This window comes from Peromyscus maniculatus, chromosome 14 (assembly GCF_049852395.1).
Source record: "Peromyscus maniculatus bairdii isolate BWxNUB_F1_BW_parent chromosome 14, HU_Pman_BW_mat_3.1, whole genome shotgun sequence".
NCBI classification, from domain to species: Eukaryota; Metazoa; Chordata; class Mammalia; order Rodentia; family Cricetidae; genus Peromyscus; species Peromyscus maniculatus.
The window spans coordinates 63,287,591-63,308,503 of record NC_134865.1 but is presented as its reverse complement, the minus strand read 5'-3'; the positions used below and the strand labels follow the sequence as shown (position 1 = coordinate 63,308,503).

The 20,913-nt window shown below is 41.1% G+C and overlaps 1 pseudogene; it reads right to left on the bottom strand.

The window, feature by feature from the left end:
• Positions 1-14,492: 14,492 nt before the first annotated feature.
• On the bottom strand, positions 14,493-14,989 carry LOC143268475 (small nuclear ribonucleoprotein G pseudogene; annotated as a pseudogene).
• Between the last annotated feature and the right edge of the window lie 5,924 nt (positions 14,990-20,913).

Below are 20,913 nucleotides of genomic sequence, written 5' to 3'. Positions count from 1 at the left end.
GGGGGTATCTTTGTGGATTATCTTCTTCAATTTCTTTCTTCACTGTCTTAAAGTTTTTTTATTATACAAGTCTTTCACTTAGTTGTTTAGTTACCTGAAGATACTTTTTTGAGGTGTTGTTTTTTTGATTTCTTTTTCAGACCACTGGTCATTTGTATATCAGAAGGTTACTGAGTTTTGTGCATTGATTTTATATCCTGCTCCTTTGATAAAAGTGTTTTATCAGTTTAGGAGTTTCCTGGTAAAAAATTAGTCACTTATTGTATACAATCATCTCATCTGCAATAAAGATACTTTGACTTCTTCCCTTCTTGTTTGTTTGTTTGTTTGTTTGTTTGTTTTCAAAACAGGATCTCACTATGTAGCTGTTGCTGTCCTAGAACTCACTATGTAGGCCAGGATGGCTTCAAATTCATACAGATCTGCCTGCCTCAGCCTCCTGAGTGCTGAAATTAAAGGCATGCAAGACCATGCCCAATTCTTTGTTGTGTTAGGTTTCCCTTCCTTGGTTTCTGTAGCATGAATCTTAAAGGGTCTTATTAATAAAATCAAACCTGGAGCCAGGTATTGAGGTGAATGCTGGAAGATCAGAGAAGCAGAACAAGCCATAGCCACCTCACCTTGCCAATTCCTCAGACTGGATGCCTCTCTGCTGAACTGTGCTGCTCAAAAGTCTAAAGGCTCTAGTTCCTCATCCTCACGCTTTAAATACCTTTCTGCTTCTTGCCATCACTTCCTGGGATTAAAGGCTCTTATTGCCATGCCTAGCTGTTTCCAGTGTGGCCTTGAACTCACAGAGATCCAGACGGATCTCTGCCTTTGAATGCTAGGATTAAAGGCCTGTGTGCCACCATTTTCTGCCCTCCATATCTAGTGGCTGTTCTGTTCTCTGACCCCAGATAAGTTTATTAGGGTGCACAATATTTTGGGGAACATAATATCACTGTAGATGTAACCAATCGTATTATTAAAATAAGAAACACAGAGCCAAGGTAAAAGAGAAAAGCCGAGAGGTCAGAGCTCAGAGATAAAATCTTACCTCCTGCAGTGCTCCTAGCTTCCCCGAGAGAGGGAGGTACTTCCTGTGTCCCTATTTAAATAATCTTTCTGTTCTGCCTTCTCATTGGTTGTAAACCCAACCACATGACTGCCTCATCACTGCCTGTAAGTACCGCCCTCCAGGTCTTAAAGGCGTATGTCTCCAATACTGGCTGTATCCCTGAACACACAGAAATCTACCTAGCTCTTCTAACCACCACTCTCTTACTATGGCTCTAATAGCTCTGACCCCAGGGCAACTTTATTTATTAACATAAAATTAAAATAACATTTCAGTACAAATAAAATATCACCACATTTCCCCTTTTCTATTTTAATAAAAAGAAAAAAGGCAAAAGGTTATAACTAACAAAAGAAAAACTATATACAAAAGTACAATAACTATATACAATATATACAAGTAACAAATACCTAAACGATGTCTAGTCCATTTGTATTTGACAAATCAGAGAAAATAATTCCCTTATCTATCCTATTTTAGTAAGTCCAAAATGTATCTAATTCACTTTCTATCCTAATTAATCTTCAACTATAACTAACTAATCTTCAACTCCCTCAGAGACCCAAGAAGGAAATAATATTAGCTAACAAAAATAAAAACAGGAAGTGCACAAAAGCAACTTCCAAAAATTTTGTGAGTTGACAGAAACAGCCAGCTGCCTGGACAGTCACCTGAGGTTTCTCCACAGTGTTGGGGCATCATCTTCAGCCTATAGGCTTATCGTATCTGACAGACTCATTTGTTAAGTAGGTTGTACACAAGGTCAACAGTTCAACCTCACACTGGGTGAGAGCAGTCCATGTACCAGAAACACCTGAATTCCACTAGTGTCCTGTCATGATTCAGGATTTTAAATTCTGGAAATTGTTGATGGTTTTTGAATTCAGCTGTCCATTCTTCTTGGCTGTGTATATATGGCTTCATCTAAGCATGCCCTTCTCCACATCCCTCTATTAAATGCCAGTCTACTATTGAGAGGCGTGAGCTTTCAGTTGCTGTTCCATTGCACAACAGAAGCCATCGGCCCACTGCCTGTTCAGCTGCCTTCAAAGAAAAGGGCACTGTACCTTTTCCAGATTGTGAAGGCCACTTCAGGGATGGTGCCATATTGTCCTGGCCTCAGAAGATGCCGTCTGATAAAGCCATAACCACACTTGTTTTGGCAGGAATCGGTAGTCCTTTGTTTCGTGTTCTGTCTGTCCATTTTGTCCTGTTGATTTGAGGATACTTTGTTGTCCAGTGGCTAACTTTTGCCACAATGAAAATTAACTCCATATGCAGTTTCTTCAATGCCCATATTTTCTCTGAAGTAGATTGGTACTGCCAGGAGCCGACATGTCTCAAAAAAGAAAAATTTCTAAGTTATTAAAACATTTTAAATGCCATATTCTGTAGATCTCTGAAGGGTTTGAAGATGACCTGTCTAAAATACATCTGCTCAATTTTTAAAACATATCTAATATGACTACAATTTCTATTGTAATGTCTAACTACTAACTTTCATTTCTTTATATCCTAATAGTTGGTAATAATGTAAAGTATTTAAAACTAGTAACTATCTTTTTCTTTTCTTTCTTTCTTTCTTTCTTTCTTTCTTTTTTTAAACAAGAACCTTAAATCTAATCTCCTTTGCTTAGCCTTTTTCCTAACCCTTGACAACAACTTGTAACCAACCCCCCTAAACAATGAAAATTATCCCAGACCCAAAACCCATTAAAAGAACCAAAAAAAAACCACCCGCCCCACACCACCTCTTTGGGAATGTGGGCGTCATTCTTAAAATTGCTTCCTGCTGGGTATGGGCGAAGTTATCTTTATCCTGAAAGAAAAATTTAAGTTAATTGTCAAATTCTAGGAAAGGTAACTATATCCTTCATTATTATCCAGTCCATGTGTATTGCCAAAGTTCAGGGTTTATCTCAAGTCCTTATTTAAGTAGTCTTTGAGACTGGATCATCTCAGCTAGTCATCTCAAAATTGCTCTGAGCACCTTGTAGTTCAAAGCTGATCTGTAGATGATGTTTGTCAGTTTAGTGATATTATTATTGTCCACGTGGAATTGTTGTTGTTGTTGTTGTTGTGGGGCCCCATCTTCTTTCCGGAGACTTCAGTTGATGTTAGGCCTGGCCGTGATTTCCTGCAGAAAACTGATAAGAGACTCGAACACAAAGACATATATATGCAGCTAACTGAAGCCTTTTTTCTAGAATTAGTTAGTACTCTATATGACCATTCATATCTTAACAAAGTTTAAAATGTATATATATATTAATCTTGTAAATTTTGATATAAAATTTATACTTTAAGAAAAGTTTAAAGAATCAGAATAGAATCAAAGAGTTGAGATTAGTAATAGAATAGTCCCTTAATTAATTTGGCTTTTGTCCTGTCCCATAGCAGAAAATGGCTCTTTTATTCTGTCATGATACAGGGAGTTTGTATTTTCATTTTAACAACATGCTTGAGTTTAAAGAAGGAGAGAGCCATTCTCCAACTCCAAAGTCAGCTTTAAATTTTAATTGAACTGGGACTATTAGAAAACCAATAGTGTTAAATCTTTAGAGAAAAGCAGAAACAAACATTTAAGAAGACATAAAATTTTTTAGATAATATATACCCATATGCCATATACTCCAATATACTCTGTTTCCTGGGATAGATGATTTGTCCCTTTTCTTCAGTTGTCTCATTTGTCTTGTGTCCTTCAGATTCCTTAACCTTCATTCTCCTAAAAGACAAAAACAAAAACCTTCCCCCAAGAAAATTTTGGGGATGTTCCTTTTTGGCAAGTTATTATCTGATTAAATGAAAAGACATGTGTTACAGGTACAAGTTAGTTTAAATTGGATGTTCATGCTGATTGATGAACTATCACCTCCTCTAATTAAGAGGTTTTTCTTGTTCAAATCGAACCTTTATCAATTTTGATGGTACCCACAGCTTATCTTGTCCTGTAGAAACAAAAGCAAAACCTCGTCCCCAACGTAATACATACCCTGGCTTCCATTCTGAGGTCAGCACATCCTTAAAGTATATAGGCTGATTTAATTCTGTAGTTTTTTCTATTACCCAATGTCTCTCTGCAGCTGTTGTTCCTTTCTCATTGGCATTCAGAAAATTCAAAGTTAATAGAGCATTATGCAGTCTATTTCTGGGGGTTTTTGTTACTCCTTTCTGTTTATTTAGCATATCCTTTAGAGTTCTGTTTGACCTTTCTATAACTGCTTGACCTGTAGGATTATGTGGTATACCTGTAATATGCTTTATATTGTAATAAGCAAAAAACTGTTTCATTTTAACAGAGACATATGATGGAGCATTGTCAGTTTTGATTTGTGCAGGTATACCCATAATGGCCATAACTTCTAGCAAATGAGTGATTACAGAATCAGCTTTTTCAGAACTCAGAGCAGTTGCCCATTGAAATCCTGAATAAGTATCGATAGTGTGGTGTACATATTTCAGTTTTCCAAATTCTGCAAAGTGAAACACGTCCATCTGCCAGATTTCATTCCTCTGAGTACCCTTTGGGTTACATCCTGCTGGTAATGGTGTTTGATTATAGAAGGAACAAGTAGGACATTTCTTTACTATTTCTTTGGCTTGTTGCCAGGTTATGGAAAAATCTTTTTTTAAACCTTTACTATTGACATGATGTTTTTTATGAAATTCTGAGGCCTCCAGCACATTTCCTATCAATAATTTATCAATCTCATCATTGCCTTGTGCTAGAGGGCCTGGCAAACCAGTATGAGATCGGATATGAGTTATATATAAAGGATGACTCCTTTTCCTGATTGTATCTTGTAATTGAATAAATAGTGAAGTTAATTCTGAAGCATCAGGGATAAATTCTGCAGTCTCAATATGTAATACCACTCTTTCAGCATACTGAGAGTCAGTTACTATGTTGAGAGGTTCTGAAAAATCCATTAATACCAACAGAATAGCATACAATTCTGATTTTTGCACTGAATTATAAGGACTTTGTACCACTTTACTTAAATTTTCTGATTTGTAACCTGCCTTTCCTTGTTTGTTGGCATCTGTATAAAATGTACGAACTCCAGATATGGGTTTTTGCCGTACAATTCGAGGCAAGATCCAATCAGCTCTCTTTATAAAATCAATTCTGTTGCTTTTGGGATATTTGCTGTTAATTTCTCCCAAAAAATTACTGCAAGCTCTTTGCCAAGGTTCACTTTCTGTCCATAATTTTTCAATGTCCTCCTTAGTTAAAGGTACGACAATTTCTGCTGGGTCTATTCCTGCTAATTGACGAAGTCTCAATTTTCCTTTCCAAATCAAGTCAGAGATTTTTTCCCCATAAGTTTTTAATTTTTTATTTGGTTTATTTGGTAAAAATATCCATTCCAATATAATATCTTCCCTCTGCATTAATATTCCAGTAGGGGAATGCCTAGAGGGTAAAATAACCAAAATGCAATCCAGCTTTGGATCAATACGATCCACGTGCCCTTCATGTACTTTCTTTTCTACCAAGGCCAATTCTTTCTCAGCTTCAGGTGATAATTCTCTTGGACTATTTAAGTCCTTGTCACCTTCTAAGGTTTTGAACAAATTAGTCAGTTCATCATTTTTTACCCCAACAATAGTTCGTAGATGAGAAATATCTCCAAATAATCTTTGAAAGTCATTAAGAGTCTGTAGTCTATCTCTCCTAATTTGCACCTTTTGGGGTCTAATTTTTTGTAGCTCTATTTTATATCCTAAATAATTAATAGAATCTCCTCTTTGTATTTTTTCAGGAGCAATTTGTAATCCCCAGCAAGGCAAAATTTTCTTTACTTCTTCAAACATTCTTTCTAAGGTATCTGCATTTGAGTCAGCTAGTAAAATATCATCCATATAATGATAAATTATAGATTTAGGAAATTTTTTACGTATCACTTCCAATGGCTGTTGTACAAAATATTGGCACAGAGTTGGGCTATTTAACATTCCCTGTGGGAGGACCCTCCATTGAAATCTTTTAACCGGTTGAGAATTATTATAAGTAGGCACTGTGAAAGCAAATCTTTCTTTGTCCTTTTCTTGTAAGGGTATTGAAAAGAAACAGTCTTTTAAATCAATAACTATGAGAGGCCATCCTTTTGGTAACAGAGTAGGCAAAGGAATTCCAGATTGTAGAGAGCCCATCGGCTGAATTACTTTGTTAATTGCTCTAAGGTCTGTTACCATTCTCCATTTACCAGATTTCTTTTTAATAACAAATACAGGAGAATTCCAAGGGCTGGTTGACTGTTCAATATGCTGAGCATTTAACTGTTCTTCTACCAGCTCTTCTAAAGCCTGGAGTTTCTCTGTTGTTAAAGGCCATTGCTGAACCCATACAGGCTTGTCTGTTAACCATTTTAAAGGTAGAGCTGTTGGTATTTTTGGAAGATTATCAGTTGTTGTGCCCTGTTCCTGTATAATATGGATGGCTGGTGACCACTCAAAATAATGCCTTCTAATATTTCTCTCAGAAACATGTGCTAGTTTATGATTTGTTTCTGAGATTGGAGGGATTTTAATCTGAGTATTCCATTGTTGCAACAAGTCTCGACCCCACAGGTTCATAGCTATGTTAGCGACATATGGTTTTAATTTTCCTCTCTGTCCTTCTGGACCTATACATTCCAGCCATCTTGCACTCTGTTTCACTCCAGATAATGTCCCAATTCCTAACAGTTGAACGTTTACCTCCTGAAGAGGCCAAGCTGGATGCCAAAATTCTGGTGCAATTATGGTAATGTCCGCACCTGTGTCTACCAGACCAGACAACAAAACACCATTTATTTTTATCGTTAATTTTGGTCTCTGTTCATTAATAGAAGTTTGCCAAAAAATTTTCTTTATGTTTTCTCCTGAATTTTCTATTCTCTCTTTTTCATCATCCTGACCAGCCTGATTTATTCCAATAGTCATTTGGTTATTTAATCGCTCAGAGCAGGGATTTCCTCTACAGCTGCAGGAAAGGTTTGAACTGGTTTTGCTATGGGGGCCTGCATGAGGCCCCTCCGGGAGTTTCCCGAAAACTGAGGCAAAGGATTACCCTGTCTGTCCTTTGTTGATCTACATTCGTTGGTCCAGTGTTTTCCCTTACCACACCTTCTGCATACTCCAGAAGGAAGGGGCATTCTGTTGCCATTGTTCCTTGAAGAAACATTGCTTCTAGGATTGACCTGTTTACAGTCCCTTTTAAAATGTCCTTGCTTTCCACACCCAAAACATCTAACACTCCTCAAACCTTTTGAAATTACTTCTCCTACCCACGTATCATGCTCATCAACCTCAACATTAATTGTTTCTCTAATCCAATCTTCCAAAGGTGCAGATCTTGCCCTTAACGGCCTGATTATTCTTTTGCATGCTGCATTCGCATTCTCAAATGCCAAAGCTTCAATTATTGCCTTACTAGCTTCTGATCCTGAGACCATTCTGTTTACTGCTGAAGCCAGTCTTTCTAAAAAATCTGTGAAAGATTCTTTAGGGCCTTGCATAACCTTTGTGAATGACTCATGTTTTTTTCCTGGTTCATCAACTCTGTCCCATGCATTCAAGGCTGCCATTCGACATAAAATTACAGTTTGAACATCATATAAACATTGTGTTTGTATTGAAGCATATTGGCCTTCTCCAATAAGCTGATCCTGACAAACTTGTATTCCTTTATCCCTCCATTGTGTTTCTACGTTTCTAGCTTCCTCCTTAAACCAAGTCAGAAATTGAATTCTCTGGCTGGGTTCCAGAACAGCTTGTGCAAGGTCCCGCCAGTCCTGTGGTATAATCCTATTATATGTTGACCAAGAGTTTAACATTTGCTTTACATATGGGGAATGCATGCCATAAGATACTATTGCCTCCTTAAACCTTTTAAAATCCATCAGTTCAATTGGAGCCCAGATATTTTGTGTAGCCATTTGATCAGGCATCTGCTGTACGGTTACAGGATAAATTAAGGATGATTGTGTGAAAACAGGCTTTCTTTCTGTAACCTTATGATCCAAACTTGAACCAACTTCACTGTTAAAATTAACAGGTTTTTCTAAAGCTGTTATCCTGGCACTTAAATCGACTATCTTTTTAAATAGTAAAATGAGAATAAGCATGGTGATTAACTGCATAATTCCCATAATACTAATCTTTTCATATAGTTGTTCCATTGTCAGACTGCCTAAAATTTCAAACAAAACCCAATTTTCTTCCAATGTACACAGGAAACCCATTTTTTTTTTTTTAAATGTGGAAAAAATTTGTCGTTTAAATAGTTTCCTTTATGACTTACCAAATCTGCATAGAACAGTAGAAATCCGAGCGAATTTCAAAACAGCCACCTAGAGTCCTAGGTGTAAATCCAGAGAGAGAGAGAGAGAGAGAGAGAGAGAGAGAGAGACAGAAACAGAGAGACAGAGAGAAAGCAAGAGAGAAAGCAAAAGGAAAGCGAAAGTGAAAGTGAAAGTGAAAGTGAAAGTGAAAGTGAAAGCAAAGGGGTAGCCGGCTAAAGCTTAAAGCCAGCCACTTGGTCCCTCTGAGCCGAGTCAAGGCTTGGCTTTACAGCCAGGGGCCCTGTTTAGCAGGGCAGGCCTGAGCTGTTTGTAGCACTGGCTTTAAGCAAGCAGCTCACAGTCCGGCCTGAGCCCAAGCAGACCTGGGCCGGGGCTAGGGAGCCGGCCCCAAGCAGTTTTTAATGGATTCTTGTCACGTTGGGCGCCAGATGTAGATGTAACCAATCGTATTATTAAAATAAGAAACACAGAGCCAAGGTAAAAGAGAAAAGCCGAGAGGTCAGAGCTCAGAGATAAAATCTTACCTCCTGCAGTGCTCCTAGCTTCCCCGAGAGAGGGAGGTACTTCCTGTGTCCCTATTTAAATAATCTTTCTGTTCTGCCTTCTCATTGGTTGTAAACCCAACCACATGACTGCCTCATCACTGCCTGTAAGTACCGCCCTCCAGGTCTTAAAGGCGTATGTCTCCAATACTGGCTGTATCCCTGAACACACAGAAATCTACCTAGCTCTTCTAACCACCACTCTCTTACTATGGCTCTAATAGCTCTGACCCCAGGGCAACTTTATTTATTAACATAAAATTAAAATAACATTTCAGTACAAATAAAATATCACCACATATCACCACAGTTTTCTGTTGCCATCTCTGAATCTTAGGAGAATGCCAATGGCTGTGGGTTGCCTGGAAGGGAGGGAGTGCTTCTGAGCTTTTGCCAGGTGTGGCCACTGGGGGGCCTGGATAGACCTTGTTTGTAGGTATTGGGAGCTGACGCAAAGGAATGGGGATGGGCTAGAAGGGTGAGGGGCTGAGAGGGTCTGCAGGAGGGGGAAAGCTGGATCTACCATGAGAATCAATGGATCCCCAGAGAATGAAGGAAGAGAAGATGGGTCCCTGCAGGTGGTCTGCTATGAAGCTAGGAATGAGACTGGGGAATTGGAGGATTGGAAGGAGAGTGAAGATCACCTACCTGACTCCCAGGCTGGCAGTGTGAGAGGCGGTTTTCAAGGGAGAGAGTGCCTTGGGTGTTGGTGGCTGAGAAAAATGTCAGGTATTTTTAAGCATATGTGTTGTGTTCTCAGGACCCAAAGATGAAATAGACACAGTTCCAGGAGCACCCAGTTCACAAGACAGACTTTACAGCACCACCAGGAGCCGGAGCAGCATGTTTGAGGGGATCTTTTTGTCATAACAGCCCCACCCAGAATGTCCAGAATATATACTGTATGTAGGTAAAGAGCGAGGCTTCACTCCACCTCCTCAGAAGAGATTTCCCCTGCAGTGTGAAAACTACACCACATTCTCAATCCTATAGCTGGTTCCCAAATTGTGACCTGTGGAAATCTAGATGTGGGGTGTGTGTGTGTGTGTGTGTGTGTGTGTGTGTTGCAGTGTAGGGATCTGAATCACACCTTCAACTTCCAAATCTATTTTTTTAAAGGATAAGCAAGATAGAAGTTTGGAATTAATGGCAAGGTAAATCCACTTATAAGAATAGTAACTGAATATCTTCATACTTAGATTTATTTGTTTCATTTTATGTACATGAGCATTTTGCCTATTTGCATGTATGTGCATCACATGCATGTCTGGTCAGAAGACATCATCAGATCCCCTGGAACTGGAGTTGGGGATGGTTGTGAAGTACACTAAATCAAACCCAGGCCATCTGCAAGAGCGACAAGTGCTCTTAACCACTGAACCCTCTCTCTAGCCACAGGACTTTATTTTCATCTCAGTATGAACAAAGATAGGAAAAAGATGTGTATTTGAAAATGAAAAAAAAAAAAGAAGAAGCAACAAATGAAAATCAAAGCCAGGGAAGAGGGCTGGTTGAAGGCTCACAGAGAAATGAACACATCCCTTAATTTTGAAACTTTGGGGGAAATGTGGTAGGTATGCAGTAAACAAACACATTCAGAAATGATCCTAAAAATAGTTTGGAGAGGTACGTGTCCTACATTTACATACTCCAGCCATGAGTGTTTCATATGCACTTACAATGTATACTGCTGTCATGAGATCTCAGGCTACTCTCGTCCATCTGCAGATCAACAACAGTCATAAACACTTACGGCCTCTCCCTCTTCCTCCCCCTCCTCCCCTCCCCCCTCCTATTTTGTTCTTTGTTTGTTGCTTTTTGTTTTTAGAGACAGGGTTTCTCTGTGTAACAGCCCCGACTGTCCTGGAACCCACTCTGTAGACCAGGCTGCTCCCAAACTCACAGAGACCGGACTGCCTCTGCCTTCTGGGTGCTGGGATTAAAGTCGTGCACCACTGCACCCCGCTCTCCTCCTCTGTACATTTATTTATTTACTCGCGTGTGTGTGTTGGGAGGACGAGTTTCAGAAGCTGCTTCTCTCCTTCTGCCATGTGTGGCCGAGGGGTCTAACTCAGGCTTGAGAGTAAACGCCTTTATGGGCTGGACTGTCTCGGCTCACCCTGCAATCTTAAGCATAGAAAAATAGTCTTATTGTTTTTTTGCCTTTTTAAAAAATCAAACCTAGGGCTTTGCATACATGAGTCAAATATAACCACTGAGTTATATTTCCAGGCCAAAATAATTTGTCTTAATTTTTAAATACGCTAGATCTTGAAAATGTGATCATTATTGCTCTCATTAATTATGCTTAAGAAAATAATGTATGGGCTGGGTTGGAGAGCTGACTTGGCCGTTAAGAGCACTAGCGGTTCTTTCATAGGATCTGGGTTCGATTCCCAGTGCCTAGATGGTAGCTAACAATCATCTGTAACTCCAGTTCCAAGGGGATCTGGTACCTTCTCTCAGTGCACACTGTATACATGTGGTACATTGACATATAGGCAGAATGTCCATGTACATAGCATAAAAATAATAAATAAATAAAAAGAGATGCTAAGGCACGCTTTATATGATTTGTATGACACCGGGGTATGGACTTTAGAGATTCCAGCAGAAAACCAGACACCTATTCAAATGAAAGGTTTAGAAAAATATTGTTTTGCAGCTCACAAAAGAAAAGATACTTCAGAAAGTAAAGCACATCAGAGTGAGGAGAACAAGGACACTCCAGGTCCGCTACGTCTGGAGGACACCATGATGTAAGTGACACAAGCAGGATTAAGTATAGACAGTGGGTTTAGAGGAAATCTCCTCACTTCAGGAAAATAGAAGGTACAAATGGCAAACTGTATCTCCCCCAAAACACATGAAGAAGGCAGCAATATCTCAGCACCACGCTCTTCCAGAACCTCCTACACTGCATCAAATAATGACGTCTCTTTTCTAGTCCTTCAGTCTGAGTGGTTCCTGACTGCTCCGGCTATGTGACTTCCAAAACAAGGCCATAGAAAGACTTCTTCTTCTTCTTCTTCTTCTTCTTCTTCTTCTTCTTCTTCTTCTTCTTCTTCTTCTTCTTCTTCTTCTCTCTGACATTCCCCTTTGGAACCCTGCTGCCACGTCTCAGAGAGCCCAAGGCACATGGGTAGGCCGCACGTAGCTGCTCCATTTGACAGCCCAGCAAGTGTCTCAGCCAATGGAAGAACCCACAGCTACACGTGACTACATGAACCTTCAGAGGATACCAGGCTTCAGACATTGAGTCCTCCAGCTGAGGTACCGGATGTCACTAAACCAAGAGAGACCATCTCCATCAAGCCCCACCCAAACCCCCAACCCACCACTTGTGCCGCCCCCTAGAAGTGGAATCAAGTCCTGTGGCCAGACTCAGATCAAAGAGGTAAGCAAACATACTTCACCTACTTAAGTGTACTAGGAAATCCGAGGAAAATCGAATGCTCTTAGGCAAAGGGTACCAGACTGCCGTCATTAATTCACTATCACGGAGTTAATCTTCATAATTAGGAAGTGCTGTCCCCAAACTTCATTCATTTCACTCACGGAGTAAACAGACCAATGATATTATCATATGACATTATTTGGCTCCTTTTATCTTACATCAGTAAATTATTTCTGAGTAATGATTAACCCTACCTATCAACAGCTTTATGTAAGCTAGTTTTATGTCAGCTTGACAAAAGTTAGTTATCTGAAAGGAGGGAACATCAATTAAGAAAAGGCCTCCATGAGATCCAGCTGCAGGGTATAGTGATTGATGGAGGGCCCAGCCCATTGTGGGTGGTGCCACACTTGGTCCTAGGTTCTATAAGAAAGCAGGCTGAGCAAGTCATGAGGAGCAAGCCAATAAGCAGCACCCTGCCATGGCCTCAGCATCAGCTCCTGCCTCCAGGTTCCTGTCCTGTTTGAGTTCCTGTCTTGATTTCCTTCAGTAATAAACTACAAAGTGGAAGTGTAAGCCAAATAAACCATTTTCTCCCCAAGTTGTTTTGATCATATTTCATCACAGCAATAGTAACCCTAAGACTAGCTTTAGAAAGGCCTTCCTTCTTTTTCCTTTTTCCTTTCCTTTCCTTTTTCCTTTTTCCTTTCCCTCTCCTTTTCCTTTTCCTTTCCCTTCCCTTCCTCTCCCCTCCCCTCCCTTCCCCTTCTCTTCACCTTTTTCTCCTCCTCCTTCTCCTCCTTCCTTATTCCCTCCCCTTCCTTCCCTGCCTTCCTCCCTCTTTCCTTCTTTTCTTTCTTTCTTCTTTCCTTTCTCTCTCTCTTTCTTTCTTTCTCCTTCCCTCCCTCCCTTGCTTCCTTCATCCTTCCTTCCTCCCTTCCTAATAGTTCACGTGTCTGTGGTCTATCGGGGACTGGTCACATGTCTAAGTTGGCTGGGAACTCTGCTGTAGACTGGGTTCGGCTGGGCATCTCAACTAATATAGACAAACTTGGTATGTCTCTTCTTGGAGCCAATGATCTATGTGGAATACATTCTTTTTGTGGGAAGACAGAAGCACAAGAATGAGGCTAGAAACACATAGGGGTCCTTGACACCTCTGCTAAAAAATGGCCCAGCACTACTTCTGTGACCTTCTAGAGGCCAAATCAAGTCACGTGGCCAGACCTAAATTAAAGAGGGAAGAAAGCATACTTTACCTATTTAGTGAGCTACAAAATTATAGGCAAGGATTATACACATATGAAAGGGTAACAGGCTGGAGTCAATAGTTTAATCTATCACACACTTACTCTTCATAATCATTAAGTCAGTATCCTTATTCCAGTTTCATCCATTTCATTGACAAACCAAGGCTCAGCAACTTTAGAAACATAAGCTCACTGAAGTTTGGGGAGAATCTGATGAATGACACCATCCTTGGGGCTTTCCACGCCTGTGTTCCCTGAAAACTACCTAAGAAACCAACTCAAACTTGAAGAAAATGTTTTTGTTCATTCTTTTCTTTTCCAGACGACAGTGGACTGCAAGCGTGCTGGGACTTCCTGACTCCTGACCTTGGCTCTAATTGGTTCTCAGAACTACCATAGCAACCATAGTGTAAACTATACAGGTAATGGTCATGTGCTCTTTGAAGTCGCCGAGAAGCTGGCTCTGGAAGTGGGGTTGCCCTTCCACCCCCATTTCAGATCTGGGCATGTTTGTCTTCATGGCCCTCCCAACCTCCCTGTCCTGGGGCAGACTGGCCACTTAAGTCTGTAACCGGGAGATAGATAAGGGTGTTAAAAACATTGTGGCCTTGAGAACAGGCTGGAATCTAAACCATTTCTAACAGATGTTACCATTCTTTATCTCATGATATAATAAAGCCTTCGGAGGAAACAAAACACCAGGTGCTCATCTGTGGAGTGAAAGACCAACCAGGAACTGTAGCTTACTGCTTCAACTTCCCCGCGGATTTCTGCTGGGTGTTGTAGCCCCCTCACCACCACCCCATTATGATGCTGTTATCTCTGTGGTACACAGCCTTGGAGTTCTTTGGGTAGATTTCCAGGAGAAGTATAGGTAAGTCATGTAGTAATTTTAGATTTTGTTGTTGTTGTTTTTGGTTTTTGAGGTACCTCCATGCTAATTTCCACAGTGACTATACCAATTTCCATTCCCACCAGCAGCATAAGTGGGTTTTTCTTTCTCTACATCCTCACCAGCAATTTTTTTTTTGAGTATCACAAAAGTTTATTTAGCAAAAAGTTTCGTATGAAAGCGAACATGACCCAATTCTACACCCCAAACAGTCCTTAGGGGAAGGATGTGGGCTTTTCTGCTGAACAGCCATTGTTTAGACTCTTTCCAAGGCTTCTAATGAGATGGTGATGATGCTGTTTCCTCATATGACCACCATGCCAATGTTATTCTGTTGCCCACTAATTGCCATTTCTACACACTCATCAATCACAAGATTCATAATGGAATCAGAGCCCTGTAGTATTCCTTGTACATGTCGGCCACCATTTAACTTCAATGATAACTTCTTGTCCATAAATTTCTTCAGCTCCGGAGGGCGGGCCTTGCTCATGGCAACTTTTCAGTGGGCTCAGTATCCTCACCAGCAATTTTAATTTGGACTTCCTTGATGGGTTATGACACTTTCAAATATTTATTGATCATTTTATTTCTCCTTTTTGCAAACTACCTATTAATGCAGTGGCTTGAATGAAAATGGCCACCATAGGCTCCTAGGGAGTGGCACTATTTGAAAGGATCAGGGGGTGTGGCCTTGGAGTAAGTGTGGCCTTGTTGGAGGAAGTGTATCACTGGAGGTGGGCTTTGGGATTTCAACGCTCAAGCCAGGCCCAGTACAGATGTAGAACTCTCGGATCCTTCTCCAACACCATGTCTGCCTTCGTGCTATGGAGTTCCCAGGGCAACTTGTAAGTCAGTTCTCCCCTCCTACCGTGTGGGTTTCAGGGATCCAACTCAGGTTGTCAGCCTTGTGGGTAAAGGAGTACCTTTACTGATGAGCTATTTTACCCACCCATATTTTTTTGAGATTATTTTATTTTACATTTATGTGTAGTTTGCCTACATGTACAGGGAATGTGCCCCATTTGCATGCAGTGCTCACAGAGGCCAGAAGAGGACACTGGATTCCCCAGAACTGGATGGTTGTGAGCCACGTTGTGGGTACTGGGGACCAAACCCTGGTCCTCTGCAAGAGCATTGAGTGCTATTAACCACTGGGCTATAGGCCCTGACCCACTCTTCTTGATATTAGACAAACTTCTGCAGAGGATAATTGTTTCCTTGACATTCTTGTCATGGTTTTATTTTCTTCTTTACTTCAGGTGCTCACTCTTGATATGTTTATACACACACACACACACACACACACACACACACACACACACACATACACACACACACACACACACACATATATATATATATATATATATATATATAATATACTTTTTTTGAGACAGGGGCTCAGTATATAGCCCAAATTGACCTTTAAATTGGTAGCACCTGGCTCAGCCTCCTGAGAGCTAGGATTGCAGGTGTGAGCCTCCCTGCCTAGGATAAGTACTGTCCTTGACCCAAGCACCACTCGCTGATCTTCATCCCTATCTTTGAAAAAAAATCTCCTTTCAAAATATTTTTTTATTTGATTACAACTTACACTCAATGAGGCTATTATTTTATTTCCCATCAGTCTGGGAGAATAAAAACTTCCCATCCCTCCCCTGAGGCTAAATAGTTCATTATCATAGTTGCTGAGGTCAAGTAAGTGTCGTCTTTAAGAGAATGACTCATGAGTTGCTAGCCTCAGAGCTCACGTCCCATTGGATGAAGCTGGATCACAAGGGCAAGAGAAGTTCACAAATAGCCTCTGAAACTGGGTGTGGTGGTGTACACCTGTGACCCCAGCACTTGCGTGGCCAAGGCAGGAGGACCAGGCTTGAGGCAAACCTAAGCTACAGGAAGAGACTCCCATCTCAAACCAAAACAAAAACCAAGAATCCCAAATACACTTTCTTACTAGGCAAGACCAGCACTGTCGTCTGAAAATGTCTCCTGAAATGTATGTATTGAAATGCAATCACTGCTGGGCGGTGGTGGCTTACACCTTTGATCCCTAGTACTAGGGAGGCAGAGGCAGGTGGATCTCTGTGAGTTTGAGGCCAGCCTGGTCTACAGAGCGAGTTCCAGGACAGCCAAAGCCACAGAGAGAGAGAGAAAAACCCTGTCTCAAAAAAAAGATAGAGAGAGAGGGAGGGAGGAAGGAAGGAAGAAAAAGAAAGAAAGAAAGAAAGAAAGAAAGAAAGAAAGAAAGAAAGAAAGAAAGAAAGAAAGAAAGAGAGAGAGAGAGAGAGAAAGAGAGAGAGAGAGAGAGAGAGAGAGAGAGAGAGAGAGAGAAAGAAAGAAGGAAGGAAGGAAGGAAGGAAGGAAGGAAGGAAGGAAGGAAGGAAGGAAAGAAAGAGAAAGAAAGAAAGAAAGAAAGAAAGAAAGAAAGAAAGAAAGAAAGAAAGAAAGAAAGAAAGAAAGAAAGAAAAATTCAGTCATCATGGTAATAATGCTGGGAAGTCAGGCTTTGGGGGTGTTTAGGTTATGAGGGCTTAACAGGAACAGATTCTTGCCTTTACAAAAGGACTTAAGAGAAGGAATACACACACACACACACACACATACATATATATGTTTCATTTTTAACTTATTCTTTGAGAATATCATGGGTATATATAATGTATTTGATCATATCCTTCCCCCAATCCCCACCCCTAACACCTCCCACACATTCCCATGAACAAGTCCTTTTTTTTTTTAATCCACTAAATCCAATTAGTGCTGCCCATGTACCTACAAGTGTAAGGTCATCCAGTGGGTCATGAGCCCCCTACCAGGAGCCATGTCCCTGAAAAAAAAAAAAAAAAAAAAAAAAAAAGCGTCTCCTTCCTAGAAGCCATCAACTACTGTTGGATCCTCAGCTAGGAGTAGGAGTTGCCCTGCCCCCGCCCCATCCCCCATCAGTGCTAGAAAGTCGCTGGTTTGACCTTGCAGGTGTTTCCCGGGGACCCACATCTGCTGTGAGTCCGTGGGTGTGACCGTCCTGACACATCCAGAAAACAGTGATTTTTTTTTTCTGTAGCAGTTCTCCTTGCCTCTGCCTCTTACAAACTTCTCTCCACCTCTCCCAAAGTGTTCCCTGGGCCTTGTGGGGCTGGGGTGGGTCGTGTGAATAACCGGTTAAGGCTGAGCATTCCCCAGTCAGCTTATTCTCTGCATTCCAACCAGTTGTGAGTCTCTGTGTGAATAACGACCCACGACAACAAAATAAGCTCTCTGATGAGGCCTGAGGATTTTACTTATCTGTGGACATAAGGATCTGTCGCACCTAGCCCGTTATGCACCGCGAGGAAGGAGAGAGACAACACAAATGAGTTCCAAAGATTTTAATAATTCACCACATAAGCGGGTCACTGACCAATCAGGGCTGCAGGACAAGGACTGAGGAGCCTTGTTTCTCCTGACAGCCCTGAACAGGGGCAGAAGTGAGGTTTATAAGCATAAAATTTGCCAACGTTTGTTGCCAAGTTACAGTTACAATTTTCACCAATCAGAAATCAAGGATTAGGGGGCTGCCTTGTGTGTTCCATCATTGTTAACTGACATGCGATGCAAGCCTTTCAGTCCGACCAATCAGATTCTTTTGTTCCTTCTGTTGTTAGGGAGAGCCATGATATTTCTAGAGAACTTAAGATGCATAACAATTATTCTATGGTTTAGAGAGGAGGGTGGTCAGATATTGGAAAGTTCTCAGCTCCCTCAGGGGTTGGGAACCTGAACTTTATTTCACCCTACAGATAAAATGTAGTCTGAAGTCAAAATGACCGTACTCAGGCACTTTTGCCTGCTCCCTTCAGATAAATGTGTTGAGCCATGCCTGATGACCAGAGTTTGATTGCTGGAACAAAAAAAGAATGGACTCCTGCAACCTGTCCCCTAACCCCTACACACATGCTTCCCTCCTAAGAATAAATAATTTTCTTTCTTTCTTTCTTTCTTTCTTTCTTTCTTTCTTTCTTTCTTTCTTTCTTTCTTTCTTTCTTTCTTTCTTTCTTTCTTTCTTTCTTTCTTTCTTTCTCTCTCTCTCTTTCCTTCCTTCCTTCCTTCCTTCCTTCCTTCCTTCCTTCCTTCCTTCCTTCTTTCTTTCTTTTTCTTTTTTTTGACAAGGTTGCTCTGTGTAACTGCCCTGGCTGTCCTGGAACTTGCTCTGTAGACTAGACTGGCCTCACACTCAAAGATCTGCCTGCCTCTGCTTCTCAAGTGCTGGGTTCAAAAGGTATATGATACGCAACCTCCCTACCCCCCAGCTGTAATTTTCTTTTAAGTTTAAAAGGTAAGCATTTAGAAAGTAGTTTAGTGCTATATCTATTTAGCAAAATAACAGTAGTCAGTTTTCCCCTAAGGTCTATGACCTCCCCAGCCATGGGTCTCTGGCCTAGTTTACAGTACTAGGCTTAAGTTCTGTCCTATGGATAGAGCCTTAAATCCAATCAAAAAGTGGTTGGTTACCCACATAATGTCACTATCGTATCAAAGGACATATCTTGCCAGTCTGGACATTATTTTAACTCTCAGGATTGACTGTTGGATGAGACTGTTGTTTTTCAACTTCCTCAACCTACACGGTACCTTCTGGCATTTCGAAAGCTAGCCGGCAGGGAGGAGCTACCTGGTCAGCACCAGCTGGATTCCTCCACGTCCTGTGTCCCTGGTGTTTCCACTACCACGTTCTGGAAGTCGACCAAGAGTGATGACAACAGCCTGTTTTGTTTTGAGCATCTCTGGGCCCCCTTGACCAACAGAGTTTACCTTGCTTAGCCCTGTGTGTTTCTTATACCACAAGAGGACACAGCTTCCCCTCTGGAAAATGGGGTAGCAAGTGGAGAAGTGGAGACTGGCCTCTCACCAAGTGCTGAATCTGCTGGTGCCTTGCTCATGGACTCCTAGACATCAGAACTGTAAGATATACATTTATATTCTTTTAAAAACATTTATTTTTATGTGTATGAGTGTTTTGCCTGCATCTATGTATGTGTACTACATGCATGCCCACAGAAGTCAGGAAAGGGTATTGGATCTCCTGGAACTGGTGTTACAGATGGTTGCGAGCCACTGTCTCAGTCATTGTTCTGTTGCTGTGAAGAGGCACCATGACAAAGCAACTCTTATAAAAGAAAGCATTTAATCGGGGGGCTTGCTTATAGCTTCAAAGGGTTAGTCCATTATCATCATGGCAGGGAGAGTGATGGTATGCAGGAAGGCCTACCCATGTTGGGTGCTGGAGCAGTAATTGAGAGCTTTATGTCCTGAGCCATAGGCAGCAAGCAGAGAGAGAGAGAATGAGGGGGGGGCGGGGAACTGGGCCTGGTGTGGGCTTTTTGAAACCTCAAAGCCCCACTCCCCAGCAACACACCTCCTCCAAGGCCACACCTCCTAATCCTTCCCAAACAGTTTCTCAACTGAGGACTGAGCATGCAACTATTATATGAGCCTATAGGAGGCGGATTTCTCATTCAAACCACCACAACCATCATGCGTGTTCTGGGACTCAAACCAGGTATTTCTTCTGTCAGAGAAACAAGTGCTTTTAACCAGTGAGCCATCTCTCCAACTCCAAAAATGTATACTATTTATAAGTTACCCAGCCTTAGGATAGTACCACAAAATGGACTAAAACAGCTAGTTCAAACTCGAGACATCCTATTATTAAAAGGAAACATAAATATCTGGAGAAAGTCAGTTATGTGTGCCACATTTGTTAAGCCCAAACGCCCACCTGCTCCGAGGCACCCCACAGACAGCCTAAAGCAGCGAGAAGCATGCAGATACGGTGTTTACTTTGACCACAATGACCAAGTCTGCATAGCAGTCATGCTTGAACTTTGTCTATTTGCAGACCTCCAGCAATCCCTTACCACTCTTTACCATGGAATTTTCAGATTATACCGTCTGTTTAAAAGAAAGAAAGAAAGAGAGAGAGAGACAGAGAGAGAGAGAGAGAGAGAGAGAGAGAGAGAGAGAGAGAGAGAAAGAAAGAAAGAAAGAAAGAAAGAAAGAAAGAAAGAAAGAAAGAAAAAAGAAAGAAAGAAAGAAAGAAAAAAGAAAGAAAAAAGAAAGAAAGAAAGAAAGAAAGAAAGAAAGAAAGAAAGAAAGAAAGAAAGAAAGAGAGAGAGAAAGCGGCCACCACCAAACCTACCAATCTAGCTACATAGTCTCAACATCAACTCTGTTTTTCTCCTTCTTCTCTTCTTTTACAGTACACAGAGGCCCTAGCAATGGGGCTAGGGTGAGGAGCGCAGGTGAATAAATACCTCCTTTTATAGCACAAGCCCATCTTTAAGCAATAACATTGATAGAAAATGGCTGTAAACTATGGAGCACAATGCAGGCTTGCACCTTCACAGAGAAGCCTTAGATGGCAAATGGCTGTTAATTTTGGTCGTTTTCAGCTCTTGGCACGTTAACGGTTTTCCAGCTACCACTCAACCTTTTGGCAGA